The sequence below is a fragment of the Pseudophryne corroboree genome, unplaced genomic scaffold (assembly GCF_028390025.1).
Source record: "Pseudophryne corroboree isolate aPseCor3 unplaced genomic scaffold, aPseCor3.hap2 scaffold_1164, whole genome shotgun sequence".
In the NCBI taxonomy this organism is placed as follows: domain Eukaryota; kingdom Metazoa; phylum Chordata; class Amphibia; order Anura; family Myobatrachidae; genus Pseudophryne; species Pseudophryne corroboree.
Window position 1 is genome coordinate 163,980 of NW_026967789.1, and position 15,572 is coordinate 179,551.

The 15,572-nt window shown below is 42.5% G+C and overlaps 9 non-coding genes across 9 annotated transcripts; 4 read left to right on the forward strand and 5 right to left on the reverse strand.

Annotated features, from left to right (window-relative positions):
• Positions 1-10,927: 10,927 nt before the first annotated feature.
• On the reverse strand, positions 10,928-11,043 carry LOC134990420 (U5 spliceosomal RNA). The gene has a single exon (XR_010195238.1). It is a non-coding gene; the product is annotated as a U5 spliceosomal RNA (small nuclear RNA).
• A 274-nt stretch (positions 11,044-11,317) lies between these two features.
• Positions 11,318-11,433, reverse strand: LOC134990417 (U5 spliceosomal RNA). The gene has a single exon (XR_010195235.1). It is a non-coding gene; the product is annotated as a U5 spliceosomal RNA (small nuclear RNA).
• A 274-nt stretch (positions 11,434-11,707) lies between these two features.
• Positions 11,708-11,823, reverse strand: LOC134990418 (U5 spliceosomal RNA). The gene has a single exon (XR_010195236.1). It is a non-coding gene; the product is annotated as a U5 spliceosomal RNA (small nuclear RNA).
• Positions 11,824-12,109: 286 nt separating this feature from the next.
• On the reverse strand, positions 12,110-12,225 carry LOC134990410 (U5 spliceosomal RNA). The gene has a single exon (XR_010195228.1). It is a non-coding gene; the product is annotated as a U5 spliceosomal RNA (small nuclear RNA).
• Positions 12,226-12,495: 270 nt separating this feature from the next.
• Positions 12,496-12,611, reverse strand: LOC134990413 (U5 spliceosomal RNA). The gene has a single exon (XR_010195231.1). It is a non-coding gene; the product is annotated as a U5 spliceosomal RNA (small nuclear RNA).
• Positions 12,612-12,755: 144 nt separating this feature from the next.
• Positions 12,756-12,918, forward strand: LOC134990375 (U1 spliceosomal RNA). The gene has a single exon (XR_010195205.1). It is a non-coding gene; the product is annotated as a U1 spliceosomal RNA (small nuclear RNA).
• Positions 12,919-13,589: 671 nt separating this feature from the next.
• LOC134990439 (U1 spliceosomal RNA) lies at positions 13,590-13,753 on the forward strand. The gene has a single exon (XR_010195256.1). It is a non-coding gene; the product is annotated as a U1 spliceosomal RNA (small nuclear RNA).
• Positions 13,754-13,905: 152 nt separating this feature from the next.
• LOC134990406 (U1 spliceosomal RNA) lies at positions 13,906-14,068 on the forward strand. The gene has a single exon (XR_010195227.1). It is a non-coding gene; the product is annotated as a U1 spliceosomal RNA (small nuclear RNA).
• Positions 14,069-14,739: 671 nt separating this feature from the next.
• Positions 14,740-14,903, forward strand: LOC134990441 (U1 spliceosomal RNA). Its single transcript, XR_010195258.1, has one exon. It is a non-coding gene; the product is annotated as a U1 spliceosomal RNA (small nuclear RNA).
• Positions 14,904-15,572: the final 669 nt, after the last annotated feature.

Below are 15,572 nucleotides of genomic sequence, written 5' to 3' on the forward strand. Positions count from 1 at the left end.
CGAAAGACACTAGAATGAAAATTTTAAAGCCTCCTGTTAGTGCTTCATCTACACGTTATAGCCCTGAATTTTCCAATGCCTATCTCTTTGCAAAAGAGAGATATCGGCAAGGAAAAGCTGTATTGTACCTTTGCATTTTTCTCCCAAACGAAGGACACTAGAATGAAAATTTTAAAGCCTCCTATTAGTGCTTCATCTACACGTTATAGCCCTGAATTTTCCAATGCCTATCTCTTTGCAAAAGAGAGATATCGGCAAGGAAAAACTGTATTGTACCTTTGCATTTTTCTCCCAAACGAAAGACACTAGAATGAAAATTTTAAAGCCTCCTGTTAGTGCTTCATCTACACGTTATAGCCCTGAATTTTCCAATGCCTATCTCTTTGCAAAAGAGAGATATCGGCAAGGAAAAGCTGTATTGTACCTTTGCATTTTTCTCCCAAACGAAAGACACTAGAATGAAAATTTTAAATCCTACTGTTAGTGCTTCATCTACACGTTATAGCCCTGAATTTTCCAATGCCTAGCTCTTTGCAAAAGAGAGATATCGACAAGGAAAAGCTGTATTGTACCTTTGCATTTTTCTCCCAAACGAAAGACACTAGAATGAAAATTTTAAAGCCTCCTGTTAGTGCTTCATCTACACGTTATAGCCCTGAATTTTCCAATGCCTATCTCTTTGCAAAAGAGAGATATCGGCAAGGAAAAGCTGTATTGTACCTTTGCATTTTTCTCCCAAACGAAGGACACTAGAATGAAAATTTTAAAGCCTCCTGTTAGTGCTTCATCTACACGTAATAGCCCTGAATTTTCCAATGCCTATCTCTTTGCAAAAGAGAGATATCGGCAAGGAAAAGCTGTATTGTACCTTTGCATTTTTCTCCCAAACGAAAGACACTAGAATGAAAATTTTAAAGCCGCCTGTTAGTGCTTCATCTACACGTTATAGCCCTGAATTTTCCAATGCCTAGCTCTTTGCAAAAGAGAGATATCGGCAAGGAAAAGCTGTATTGTACCTTTGCATTTTTCTCCCAAACGACGGACACTAGAATGAAAATTTTAAAGCCTCCTGTTAGTGCTTCATCTACACGTTATAGCCCTGAATTTTCCAATGCCTATTTCTTTGCAAAAGAGAGATATCGGCAAGGAAAAGCTGTATTGTACCTTTGCATTTTTCTCCCAAACGAAAGACACTAGAATGAAAATTTTAAAGCCTACTGTTAGTGCTTCATCTACACGTTATAGCCCTGAATTTTCCAATGCCTAGCTCTTTGCAAAAGAGAGATATCGGCAAGGAAAAGCTGTATTGTACCTTTGCATTTTTCTCCCAAACGAAAGACACTAGAATGAAAATTTTAAAGCCTCCTGTTAGTGCTTCATCTACACGTTATAGCCCTGAATTTTCCAATGCCTATCTCTTTGCAAAAGAGAGATATCGGCAAGGAAAAGCTGTATTGTACCTTTGTTTTTTTCTCCCAAACGAAAGACACTAGAATGAAAATTTTAAAGCCTCCTATTAGTGCTTCATCTACACGTTATAGCCCTGAATTTTCCAATGCCTATCTCTTTGCAAAAGAGAGATATCGGCAAGGAAAAGCTGCATTGTACTTTTGCATTTTTCTCCCAAACGAAAGACACTAGAATGAAAATTTTAAAGCCTCCTGTTAGTGCTTCATCTACACGTTATAGCCCTGAATTTTCCAATGCCTAGCTCTTTGCAAAAGAGAGATATTGGCAAGGAAAAGCTGTATTGTACCTTTGCATTTTTCTCCCAAACGAAAGACACTAGAATGAAAATTTAAAAGCCTCCTGTTAGTGCTTCATGTACGCGGTATAGCCCTGAATTTTCCAATGCCTAGCTCTTTGCAAAAGAGAGATATCGGCAAGGAAAAGCTGTATTGTACCTTTGCATTTTTCTCCCAAACGAAAGACACTAGAATGAAAATTTTAAAGCCTCCTGTTAGTGCTTCATCTACACGTTATAGCCCTGAATTTTCCAATGCCTATCTCTTTGCAAAAGAGAGATATCGGCAAGGAAATGCTGTATTGTACCTTTGCATTTTTCTCCCAAACGAAAGACACTAGAATGAAAATTTTAAAGCCTCCTGTTAGTGCTTCATCTACACGTTATAGCCCTGCATTTTCCAATGCCTATCTCTTTGCAAAAGAGAGATATCGGCAAGGAAAAGCTGCATTGTACTTTTGCATTTTTCTCCCAAACGAAAGACACTAGAATGAAAATTTTAAAGCCACCTGTTAGTGCTTCATCTACACGTTATTGCCCTGAATTTTCCAATGCCTAGCTCTTTGCAAAAGAGAGATATTGGCAAGGAAAAGCTGTATTGTACCTTTGCATTTTTCTCCCAAACGAAAGACACTAGAATGAAAATTTTAAAGCCTCCTGTTAGTGCTTCATCTACACGTTATAGCCCTGAATTTTCCAATGCCTATCTCTTTGCAAAAGAGAGATATCGGCAAGGAAAAACTGTATTGTACCTTTGCATTTTTCTCCCAAACGAAAGACACTAGAATGAAAATTTTAAAGCCTCCTGTTAGTGCTTCATCTACACGTTATAGCCCTGAATTTTCCAATGCCTATCTCTTTGCAAAAGAGAGATATCGGCAAGGAAAAGCTGTATTGTACCTTTGCATTTTTCTCCCAAACGAAGGACACTAGAATGAAAATTTTAAAGCCTCCTATTAGTGCTTCATCTACACGTTATAGCCCTGAATTTTCCAATGCCTATCTCTTTGCAAAAGAGAGATATCGGCAAGGAAAAGCTGTATTGTACCTTTGCATTTTTCTCCCAAACGAAGTACACTAGAATGAAAATGTTAAAGCCTCCTGTTAGTGCTTCATCTACACGTTATAGCCCTGAATTTTCCAATGCCTATCTCTTTGCAAAAGAGAGATATCGGCAAGGAAAAGCTGTATTGTACCTTTGCATTTTTCTCCCAAACGAAAGACACTAGAATGAAAATTTTAAAGCCTCCTGTTAGTGCTTCATCTACACGTTATAGCCCTGAATTTTCCAATGCCTATCTCTTTGCAAAAGAGAGATATCTGCAAGGAAATGCTGTATTGTACCTTTGCATTTTTCTCCCAAACGAAAGACACTAGAATGAAAATTTTAAAGCCTCCTGTTAGTGCTTCATCTACACGTTATAGCCCTGCATTTTCCAATGCCTATCTCTTTGCAAAAGAGAGATATCGGCAAGGAAAAGCTGCATTGTACTTTTGCATTTTTCTCCCAAACGAAAGACACTAGAATGAAAATTTTAAAGCCTCCTGTTAGTGCTTCATCTACACGTTATAGCCCTGAATTTTCCAATGCCTAGCTCTTTGCAAAAGAGAGATATTGGCAAGGAAAAGCTGTATTGTACCTTTGCATTTTTCTCCCAAACGAAAGACACTAGAATGAAAATTTTAAAGCCTACTGTTAGTGCTTCATCTACACGTTATAGCCCTGAATTTTCCAATGCCTAGCTCTTTGCAAAAGAGAGATATCGGCAAGGAAAAGCTGTATTGTACCTTTGCATTTTTCTCCCAAACGAAAGACACTAGAATGAAAATTTTAAAGCCTCCTGTTAGTGCTTCATCTACACGTTATAGCCCTGAATTTTCCAATGCCTATCTCTTTGCAAAAGAGAGATATCGGCAAGGAAAAGCTGTATTGTACCTTTGCTTTTTTCTCCCAAACGAAAGACACTAGAATGAAAATTTTAAAGCCTTCTATTAGTGCTTCATCTACACGTTATAGCCCTGAATTTTCCAATGCCTATCTCTTTGCAAAAGAGAGATATCGGCAAGGAAAAGCTGCATTGTACTTTTGCATTTTTCTCCCAAACGAAAGACACTAGAATGAAAATTTTAAAGCCTCCTGTTAGTGCTTCATCTACACGTTATAGCCCTGAATTTTCCAATGCCTAGCTCTTTGCAAAAGAGAGATATTGGCAAGGAAAAGCTGTATTGTACCTTTGCATTTTTCTCCCAAACGAAAGACACTAGAATGAAAATTTAAAAGCCTCCTGTTAGTGCTTCATCTACACGGTATAGCCCTGAATTTTCCAATGCCTAGCTCTTTGCAAAAGAGAGATATCGGCAAGGAAAAGCTGTATTGTACCTTTGCATTTTTCTCCCAAACGAAAGACACTAGAATGAAAATTTTAAAGCCTCCTGTTAGTGCTTCATCTACACGTTATAGCCCTGAATTTTCCAATGCCTATCTCTTTGCAAAAGAGAGATATCGGCAAGGAAATGCTGTATTGTACCTTTGCATTTTTCTCCCAAACGAAAGACACTAGAATGAAAATTTTAAAGCCTCCTGTTAGTGCTTCATCTACACGTTATAGCCCTGCATTTTCCAATGCCTATCTCTTTGCAAAAGAGAGATATCGGCAAGGAAAAGCTGCATTGTACTTTTGCATTTTTCTCCCAAACGAAAGACACTAGAATGAAAATTTTAAAGCCTCCTGTTAGTGCTTCATCTACACGTTATTGCCCTGAATTTTCCAATGCCTAGCTCTTTGCAAAAGAGAGATATTGGCAAGGAAAAGCTGTATTGTACCTTTGCATTTTTCTCCCAAACGAAAGACACTAGAATGAAAATTTTAAAGCCTCCTGTTAGTGCTTCATCTACACGTTATAGCCCTGAATTTTCCAATGCCTATCTCTTTGCAAAAGAGAGATATCGGCAAGGAAAAACTGTATTGTACCTTTGCATTTTTCTCCCAAACGAAAGACACTAAAATGAAAATTTTAAAGCCTCCTGTTAGTGCTTCATCTACACGTTATAGCCCTGAATTTTCCAATGCCTATCTCTTTGCAAAAGAGAGATATCGGCAAGGAAAAGCTGTATTGTACCTTTGCATTTTTCTCCCAAACGAAGGACACTAGAATGAAAATTTAAAAGCCTCCTGTTAGTGCTTCATCTACACGGTATAGCCCTGAATTTTCCAATGCCTATCTCTTTGCAAAAGAGAGATATCGGCAAGGAAAAGCTGTATTGTACCTTTGCATTTTTCTCCCAAACGAAAGACACTAGAATGAAAATTTTAAAGCCTCCTGTTAGTGCTTCATCTACACGTTATAGCCCTGAATTTTCCAATGCCTAGCTCTTTGCAAAAGAGAGATATTGTGCTTCCTAGCTGTTTTTTATAAAATCACTTAATTAAATCTAACTCTGATTACGTCAGAGAAGGCCAGGTACCCTACACCATAAGAGGGGGTTTGAAATTTTGACTTGTCTACTTAAAGATCACCAAAATCTGATGACAAGGTCAATTACATCCCTGGGTGGGATTGAACCTCCAACCTTTTGGTTAATAGCCCATGTAAGTGCAAGAAATCCTGAAGCACTCACTCATCATGGGAAAGTACCAATGTGTATCTTGATTATTGACTTTTTAAAGTTTTTCTAGGAAACGTTCTAGATGAATGATTATTAGCCTTTGTCAGTATTGACTTTTGCAAGGTGTCTCTGTGGCGCAATCAGTTAGTGTGTAAGGCTATTAACCAAAAGGTTGGTGGTTCAATCCCACCCAGGGACTTAATTGACCTTGTTATCAGATTTTGGTGATCTTTAAGTAGACAAGTCAAAATTTCAAACCCACTGTTATGGTGTAGGGTACCTGGCCTTCTCTGATGTTTAGATTTGATTCAGTGATTTTATAAAAACAGCTAGGAAGCACAATTTAGCAGTGGGTTGCAGAGAAAAAGAAATATGCTGGCAGAAAAATCCAATTGAGTGATTAAACAGCTCTTCATTTTCTGGCTTTATTTTTATACTAACAAATTTGTTCTCTGAAAAGTGTCCACAAAGCCAAGTCTCTGATTAACACCTTTGTAGGGATGGTTTTTCACCTATTACTAAATTAAACTTGCTTCATTGGAAAGGCAGCAAGATGCATCCTCATTTCAATGTCTACTGAAATAATACAGGTTGACACCAGGAAACATTAACGCCACTGCATCCTTGCTGCTTTCGCATGTGGAAGTCTGTTTAATGTGAAAACAAGGTGATATCTAATTAGCACACAGGTAAGGAATTAAGAAAATCTTTATTTAAGGGTGAAGATGTTTCTCACAAAATCGTTGCCCCAATGCATCATTGAAATTCAAGCTGGAAAGATGATTTTAATATATCACTTGTACATTTTGCATTGCTCTTCTGGTGACAATGTAGTTTGTTTTGTCAATTACCATTTTAATAATCGGGTAAAGAAAATTAATTGGATTTTTGAAAGAAAACAATACTGTCAATATACTATTAAAACAAATTAAAATGGTAAAAGTTATTGTACTTTAAGTAAAAATAAAAGAGCAAAAATATCAATCCCAGTTTTTGATTACTTTAATTAACAAAAAAAATGCACATAGCAGAGGATAGTTTCGATCAATCAACCTCTGGGTTATGGGCCCAGCATGCTTCCATTGCACTACTCTGCTGCTCATGGAAGTGTAAGAGATCCTGAAGACTAAATTGATTAAAGGCCTAAAAGTACTGGACTATAAGGAAAGACTTACTAGGCTGAATATTTATACACTAGAAAAGAGGTGCCTAAGAGGAGATATTATTAATATCTTCAAATATGTAAAGATACATAACAAAGAGTTATCAGAGGAATTATTTATTAAACGAACACGTGGTCACTCGCTGCGACTGGAGGAAAGTTCAGAACGCAATGGAGGAAAGGTTTCTTCACTGTTAGGGCAATCAGGATGTGGAATTCCCTGCCAGGGAAGGTGGTAATGGCGGACTCTGTAATTGGATTTAAAAAAGGAATGGATACATTTCTGAATGAAAAAGCTATCCAAGGTTATAATACTTAAAATATCAACATGGTTAATCCGGGGGTAACATGAGTTATAGTAGCTAACTAGTCATAAAACATTATTCAGCAAGTATGTAGAATCATCACAACTTAAAACAGGTTGAACACGATGGGCAATTTGCCTCTATTCAACCTCAAAAACTATGTTACTATATTACTATGTTATTGTAGTATACAGAACACCACAATGCAATGAGCAGTGATAGTGAGCACTGATGAGGATACTAGAACTGACACTGAGCAGCAAGATGCAGCACTGGACTATTAGTAATGTACTGTAGTATGCTGAGCACCACAATGCAGCACAAGACAATGAGCAGTGATACTGAGCACTGATGAGGATACTACTGAGAACTGACACTGAGCAGGAGAGACACACTACTAGTATTACTGAGCAGCAATAAGTAACCACAGATACTGAGCACTGATATTGAGATTTCCACTGAGAGAACATAGCCACGTCCTCTCCGCTCTCTCTTCAATGCACGAGTAAAAATGGCAGCAACGCGCAGCTCTTTATATGGAATCCGAATCTCGCGAGAATCCGACAGCGGGATGATGACATTTTCCCTTGTTCAGGTTTTCCGAGTCAGGCGGGAACAACCGAGCCTGCCTCGGACCAGTGTAAACAACGTGGAGTTCGTGGGGAATTCGGTTCTCGGAGAACCGAACCCGCTCCTCTCTACCTTATACCCATCAATTTTTTTATTTTCAATCTAAGCCCCTGCAGTTTTCTGTAAGCATCTGCTTCGCTATGATGATCAACAAGTCACAAGGGCAAACACTCAGGGTTTGAGGCGTAGATCTTAGGACCAGCTGCTACAAGCATGGCAGAGGTGTCACTATCACTGGTGACACCCAGAGAGGTGGCGAGGGAGATTGTAATGCAGTGCGCGCAGATAAGCAGCGCAATGGTAAAAAGGAGGCATGGTTTCATAGGTAGGGGCGTGGCCTGGTGGCCTGAATCTACATTTTGCTGCTCCGGGTGTCCCGGGGGTTGGGGGCTGCACCCGGGGACTAGTGTGTGAGCGGTGCTGGCTCCTGCACAGTGACAGGGCATGGCCACCCAGCATGACGCCTCCCTTCTTGACCATGCTGTAATTGCAGTCGCACTGCAGTTCAGCGTGATCATAAAAAATGGTGTAGGCTCCTGCTGGTGCAGACTGTATGTGCGCGCAGGAAGCCGCCACCATTTTTGTGATCACAGCGGCTGAATGTGATGTCATACAGCCGCTGTGACCACGCCCCCTGTGTCTCCTCCGTTGCAGACCCCATTTTGAAGCCTTGCCCCCGCACCGCTCCATCCCTGACTTGGAAATGGAGTGTTGCTGACCCACCTCTCCCCCCCTTCCCCGCCCCGATTGACAGGCAGAGGCGATCACATTCTCTGCGGGGTGCCGCAGAAAATGCAGGCACATGCGTATGCTCTTAGCAATTTTTGCAGTTGGATCGCTTATTGCGATTGCAATCCAACCTGAATCAGGCCCTATTACCTATCACAATGCGCTGCGGGCAGTACAAAATTGGGTTAATATAGGAGAAAAACCCCCAGACCTGTGCTCCTTAACTGTACCTGGTGGCTAGTGGAGCGGCTGCCCAGTAATCAGTGTCCACCGCAGTGCGCACACGGCCCACCCCCTACGGCCTCGCTCCCCTTCATCAGCGGCCTCGTGATCCGGAAGGGTGGTGTGTGTGTGACTGACCTTAGGATGAAACCGGAGCCTCCGCTGCAGTGACCCAGCAACCAGGGCACGGGAGTATACAGCGCCGCTGGGAGTGATGAAGCTGCAGTAAAGATGTCTATTAGACCTAGCCTGCTGCAGCCCTTGTAGATTCTCATAAAACAAGTTCTTCTTTTCTTGTCAAAATTAATAGCTAAGAATAGGCTGCCTGAGGCAGGCCCCTGTTAATTGGCCTGCTACTGAAGGCACCAACTACAAACTGAGCTCCCTGTTCATGGAAGCGGGGTTATAGAGGAGAATGCACTGAGCTTCTTGGGAACAGTCAAAAGCTTTGAGCCGGTTGGTGCCTCAGATCAAGATCCTACTCTACACCCCAATGTGAATCCTTGTGGAGTCCAGTGTACCCCACAGAAGAAATTAATGTGTCACACCCATTGGCAGCAACCTTAGAATAGCTGCTGACGGGCACAATTGAGAAAGGAAGGGGGGGGGGACATTTGAATCCAGCACATAGATGCAATTCAAATATGTAATTTGTACCTTCCTATTTTAAAATATAATGGATGAACCTCACCCTGTGAGAACAATCTTCATGATCAAGAGATCTAATATGTAAAATAAGTATGAGTTGGGATAGGGCTGGGGAGGGTGGCAGCTCGGGCAGCCCCTCCCCCGTCAAGTTAAGGAGATTCAACTGAGGAAGCACAAGGGAACTCTCGTCTGGGGACAACAACTGCAGGGAGACCACATCTTTTCAGATGAACATGGGAGGGCGGAAGGCTGCCTAATACTGAAGCACCATCAAATATCAAACCATATCCAACAACTAGTACAAGCATTCCTGGGGGAAGGTCTGCAGCAGACGGATTTGCATACGGTGATGTCATCCAAGCAGTGGGCCAAAGTTGGCTGGAACCCTCATCTGCATATAAAAAGAGAAAAGGGGCATGCAGGGCATGGCGGCCTTTTGCAGTGCTTGGATGACCCCTAGTTCGCATTAAACACCCCCACCCTCCTTTGGTGTGGGGCTCATGTTGGCCATGCCCCATCCCCTGAAGCATTCATGCTGATTTCTTGCAGCAGCTGGGCACTGTAACAGCTCCAGAGCTGCTCTGTAAGGCAAGTAAAAGGGTGTGGGCCCTGCAGCACCACCTGTAGTTCGCATTGTGCGTTGGAAGGCACAAAGTAAGCAGACGGGAGGAGAAGTCAGGATAGTACACAAGGGCATCCTTTTCTCTTAGTCCGTAGAGGATGCTGGGGTCACATTAAGAACCATGGGGTATAGACGGGATCCGCAAGAGACATGGGCACTTTAAGACTTTCAAAGGGTGTGAACTGGCTCCTCCCTCTATGCCCCTCCTCCAGACTCCAGTTATAGGAACTGTGCCCAGGGAGACGGACATTTCGAGGAAAGGATTTATTGTTAAACTAAGGTGAGCATCTTACCAGCTCACACCTTAAGCATGCCGCAGAACGTGGCATTCAACAGAACACAAGCCAACGGCATGAACAATTGCAGCAAAAAGCTGACCAGAACCGTAACACAACATGTGTATAACCACAAGTAATAACTGCAGACACAGTATGGACTGGGACGGGTGCCCAGCATCCTCTACGTACTAAGAGAAAAGGATTTACCGGTAGGTATTAAAATCCTATTTTCTCATACGACCTAGAGGATGCTGGGGTCACATTAAGAACCATGGGGTTATACCAAAGCTCTTGAACGGGTGGGAGAGTGCGTACGACTCTGCAGCACCGAATGACCCAACTTGAGGTTATCATCAGCCAAGGTATCAAACTTGTAAAACTTAGCAAAAGTGTTTACTAAATAGCTGCTCAGCAAAGTTGCAATGCCGAGACTCCCCGACCAGCTGCCCAGGATGAACCCACCTTTCTAGTAGAATGGGTCTTCACCTAATTCAGTAACGGCAATCCTGCCGTGGAATGAGCATGCTGAATCTTACCACAGATCCAGCGCATAATGGTCTGCATGGAAGCAGGACACCCAATCATGTTGGGAGCATACAGGACAAACAGAGCCTCTGTTTTCCTAATCTGAACCGTTCTGGTGACATAAATTTTCAAAGTTCTGACCACAGCCAGAGACTTTGACTCAACGAAGGTGTCAGTGGCCAAAGGCACCATGTGGAAAGATGAACCACCTTCGGCAGAAATTGTTGACGTGTCCTCAATTCTGCTCTATCTTCATGAAAGATCAAATAAAGGCTCTTGTGATACTGCATGGTTTGTACTGTTTTCCATGTGCTCCCAGATCTTTCAAGCAAGTAGCATGGTCAAGAAAGTTCTGTTTGAAAAGAAACAAACATTTACTGTCATTGTTATGCAAATAAACTTACATTAAAGCTAACAAGAAAGCACACTCGTTCTGTCTTTAAACTGATAAAAGAAACCCCAATAATATGGGGCATGCAAAAATTGAGATAAAACTCAGTTTTGCTCCTCTCCACGGAAATCTTTAATAAAAGGCGAAATATTTGTTAGTTCTGAAGAGAAACCAGAGCATGACCAAGATTCCACCTGTCGCCTGAGTGCCATGCCAGCAGTTCTCATTCAGCTCAAAGTGAGCACCCAATTTGAATGAAAGAAAGCAGATTTCTCACCAGGCTTCCCCTTGCTATAAACTGGTTTGTACTCTTTTCCATGTGCTCCCAGATCTTTCAAACAATTAGTGTGGTCAAGAAAGTTCTGTTTGAAAAGAAACAAACATTTACTGTCATTTCTATGCAAATGAGCTTACATTAAAGCACACTCGTTCTATCTTTAAACCAATAAAATAAAACCCCAATAAGATGGGGCATGCAAAAATTGAGATAAAACTCAGTTTTGCTCCTCTCCACGGAAATCTTTAGTAAAAGGCGAAAGATTTGTTCGTTCTGAAGAGAAACCACAGCATGACCAAGATTCTACCTGTCGCCTGAGTGCCATGCCAGCAGTCCTCATTCAGCTCAAAGTGAGCACCCAATTTGAAAGAAAGAAAGCAGATTTCTCACCAGGCTTCCCCTTGCTATAAACATGGTTTGTACTCTTTTCCATGTGCTCCCAGATCTTTCAAGCAATTAGTATAGTCAAGAAAGTTCTGTTTGAAAAGAAACAAACATTTACTGTCATTTCTACGCAAATGAGCTTACATTAAAGCACACTCGTTCTATCTTTAAACTGATAAAAGAAACCCCAATAAGACGGGGCATGCAAAAATTGAGATAAAACTCAGTTTTGCTCCTCTCCATGGAAATCTTTAGTAAAAGGCGAAAGATTTGTTCGTTCTGAAGAGAAACCAGAGCATGACCAAGATTCCACCTGTCGCCTGAGTGCCGTGCCAGCAGTCCTCATTCAGCTCAAAGTGAGCACCCAATTTGAAAGAAAGAAAGCAGATTTCTCACCAGGCTTCCCCTTGCTATAAGCATGGTTTGTACTCTTTTCCATGTGCTCCCAGATCTTTCAAGCAATTAGTATGGTCAAGAAAGTTCTGCTTGAAAAGAAACAGACATTTATTGTCATTGTTATGCAAATAAACTTACATTAAAGCTAACAAGAAAGCACACTCGTTCTGTCTTTAATCCGATAAAAGAAACCCCAATAATATGGGGCATGCAAAAATTGAGATAAAACTCAGTTTTGCTCCTCTCCACGGAAATCTTTAGTAAAAGGCGAAAGATTTGTTCGTTCTGAAGAGAAACCAGAGCATGACCAAGATTCCACCTGTCGCCTGAGTGCCGTGCCAGCAGTCCTTATTCAGATCAAAGTGAGCGCCCAATTTGAAAGAAAGCAGATTTCTCACCTGTCTTCTCCTTGCTATAAGCATGGTTTGTACTGTATTCCATGTGCTCCCAGATCTTTCAAGCAAGTAGCATGGTCAAGAAAGTTCTGTTTGAAAAGAAACAAACATTTACTGTCATTTCTATGCAAATGAGCTTACATTAAAGCACACTCATTCTATCTTTAAACCGATAAAAGAAACCCCAAAAAGATGGGGCATGCAAAAATTGAGATAAAACTCGGTTTTGCTCCTCTCCACGGAAATCTTTAGTAAAAGGCGAAAGATTTGTTCGTTCTGAAGAGAAACCAGAGCATGACCAAGATTTTTATCTGAAAATATGTGTTCTCCCTGCAGTTGTTGTCCCCAGATGAGAGTTCCCTTGTGCTGCCTCAGTTGAATCTCCTTTACTTGACAGGGGGATGCTCGAGCAGCGACCCTCCCCAGCTCTAGCCCAACTCCTACTTACCTGCCAGGTGAGATACTATGATCATGAAGGTGCTTCTCCCAGGGCAAGGCTCACCCATTGCACTCTGGGTGTGCTGCTTCTGCGATTTCCCCAAATGTGGGAAACTTGACTGCATAATTTGTGTTTCCCCTGGTCGGCTCTCGTATAATTCAGATCTCTTTGTCTCAGGTCTCTCTCCAGCCTAGTTTGCTGTCTGTTTCTACTTCTCTTTTCTTGAGCCGCTCCCTTCTATGCCCTTGCGCACTATCCTGACTTCTCCCGTCTGCTTACTTCGTGCCTTCCAACGCACAATGCAAACTACAGGTAGTGCTGCAGGACCCACACCCTTTTACTTGCCTTACAGAGCGTCTCTGGAGCAGTTACAGTGCCCAGCTGCTGCAAGAAATCAGCTTGAATGCTTCAGGGGCTGGGGAATAGCCAACATGAGCCCCACACCGAAGGAGGGTGGAGGTGTGTAATGCGAACTAGGGGTCATCCAAGCGCCGCAAAAGGCCGCCATGCCCTGCACGCCCCTTGTCTCTTTTCATATGCAGACGAGGGTTGAAGCCAACTTTGACCCACTGTTTGGATGACATCACCATATGCAAATCCATCTGCTGCAGGCCTTCCCCCAGGAATGCTTGCACTAGTTGTTGCATTTGGTTTGTTGTTTGGGGGTGCTTCAGTATTAGGCAGCCTTCTGCCCTCCCATGTTCATCTGAAAATATGTGTTCTCCCTGCAGTTGTTGTCCCCAGATGAGAGTTCCCTTGTGCTGCCTCAGTTGAATCTCCTTTACTTGACAGAGATGTGCCTGAGCAGCGGCCCTCCCCAGCCCTATCCCAAATCATACTTATTTTGCATAGGCGATACCATGGTCATGAAGATTGTTCTCCCAGGGTGAGGTTCATTCATTGCATTCTGGGTATGCTGACCCCTGTGATTTCCCCAAATGTGGGAAACTCGACTGCATTATTTGTGGTAGTGGGGGACTGTGTTTGTGCTTTCCTCTGGTCAGCTCTGGTAAAAATCAGATTTCTTTATCTCAGATCTTCCTCTAGCCTTGTTCTTCTTTCGAGAGTTCCCTTGTGCTGCCTCAGTTGGATCTCTTTCACTTGACAGGGGGGTGCCCGAGCAGCGACCCTCCCCAGCTCTAGCCCAACTCCTACTTACCTGCCAGGTGAGATACTATGATCATGAAGGTGCTTCTCCCAGGGCAAGGCTCACCCATTGCACTCTAGTTGTGCTGCCCCTGTGATTTCCCCAAATGTGGGAAACTTGACTGCATAATTTGTGTTTCCCTTGGTCGGCTCTCGTATAATTCAGATCTCTTTGTCTCAGGTCTCTCTCCAGCCTAGTTTGCTGTCTGTTTCCACTTCTCTTTTCTTGAGCCGCTCCCTTCTATGCCCTTGCGCACTATCCTGACTTCTCCCGTCTGCTTACTTCGTGCCTTCCAACGCACAATGCAAACTACAGGTAGTGCTGCAGGGCCCACACCCTTTTACTTGCCTTACAGAGCAGCTCTGGAGCAGTTACAGTGCCCAGCTGCTGCAAGAAATCAGCTTGAATGCTTCAGGGGCTGGGGCATAGCCAACATGAGCCCCACACCGAAGGAGGGTGGAGGTGTGTAATGCGAACTAGGGGTCATCCAAGCGCCGCAAAAGGCCGCCATGCCCTGCACGCCCCTTTTCTCTTTTCATATGCAGACGAGGGTTGAAGCCAACTTTGACCCACTGCTTGGATGGCATCACCATATGCAAATCCATCTGCTGCAGGCCTTCCCCCAGGAATGCTTGCACTAGTTGTTGCATTTGGTTTGTTGTTTGGGGGTGCTTCAGTATTAGGCAGCCTTCTGCCCTCCCATGTTCATCTGAAAATATGTGTTCTCCCTGCAGTTGTTGTCCCCAGATGAGAGTTCCCTTGTGCTGCCTCAGTTGAATCTCCTTTACTTGACAGAGATGTGCCTGAGCAGCGGCCCTCCCCAGCCCTATCCCAAATCATACTTATTTTGCATAGGAGAGACCATGGTCTTGAAGATTGTTCTCCCAGGGTGAGGTTCATTCATTGCATTCTGGGTATGCTGACCCATGTGATTTCCCCAAATGTGGGAAACTCAACTGCATTATTTGTGGTAGTGGGGGACTGTGTTTGTGCTTTCCTCTGGTCAGCTCTAGTAAAAGTCAGATTTCTTTGTTTCAGTTCTTCCTCTAGCCTTGTTCTTCTTTCGAGAGTTCCCTTGTGCTGCCTCAGTGTGTATGGTTATTAATCAAAAGGTTGGTGGTTCAATCCCACTAAGGGACGTAATTGACCTTGTTATCAGATTTTGGTGATATTTAAGTAGACAAGTCAAAATTTCAAACCCCCTGTTATGGTGTAGGGTACCTGGCCTTCTCTGATGTAATCAGAGTTAGATTTGATTCAGTGATTTTATAAAAACAGCTAGGAAGCACAATTTAGCAGTGGGTTGCAGAGAAAAAGAAATATGCTGGCAAAAAAATCCAATTGAGTGATTAAACAGCTCTTCATTTTCTGGCTTTATTTTTATGCTAACAAATTTGTTCTCTGAAAAGTGTCCACAAAGCCAAGTCTCTGATTAACACCTTTGTAGGGATGGTTTTTCACCTATTACTAAATTAAACTTGCTTCATTGGAAAGGCAGCAAGATGCATCCTCATTTCAATGTCTACTGAAATAATACAGGTTGACACCAGGAAACATTAACGCCACTGCATCCTTGCTGCTTTCGCATGTGGAAGTCTGTTTAATGTGAAAACAAGGTGATATCTAATTAGCACACAGGTAAGGAATTAAGAAAATCTTTATTTAAGGGTG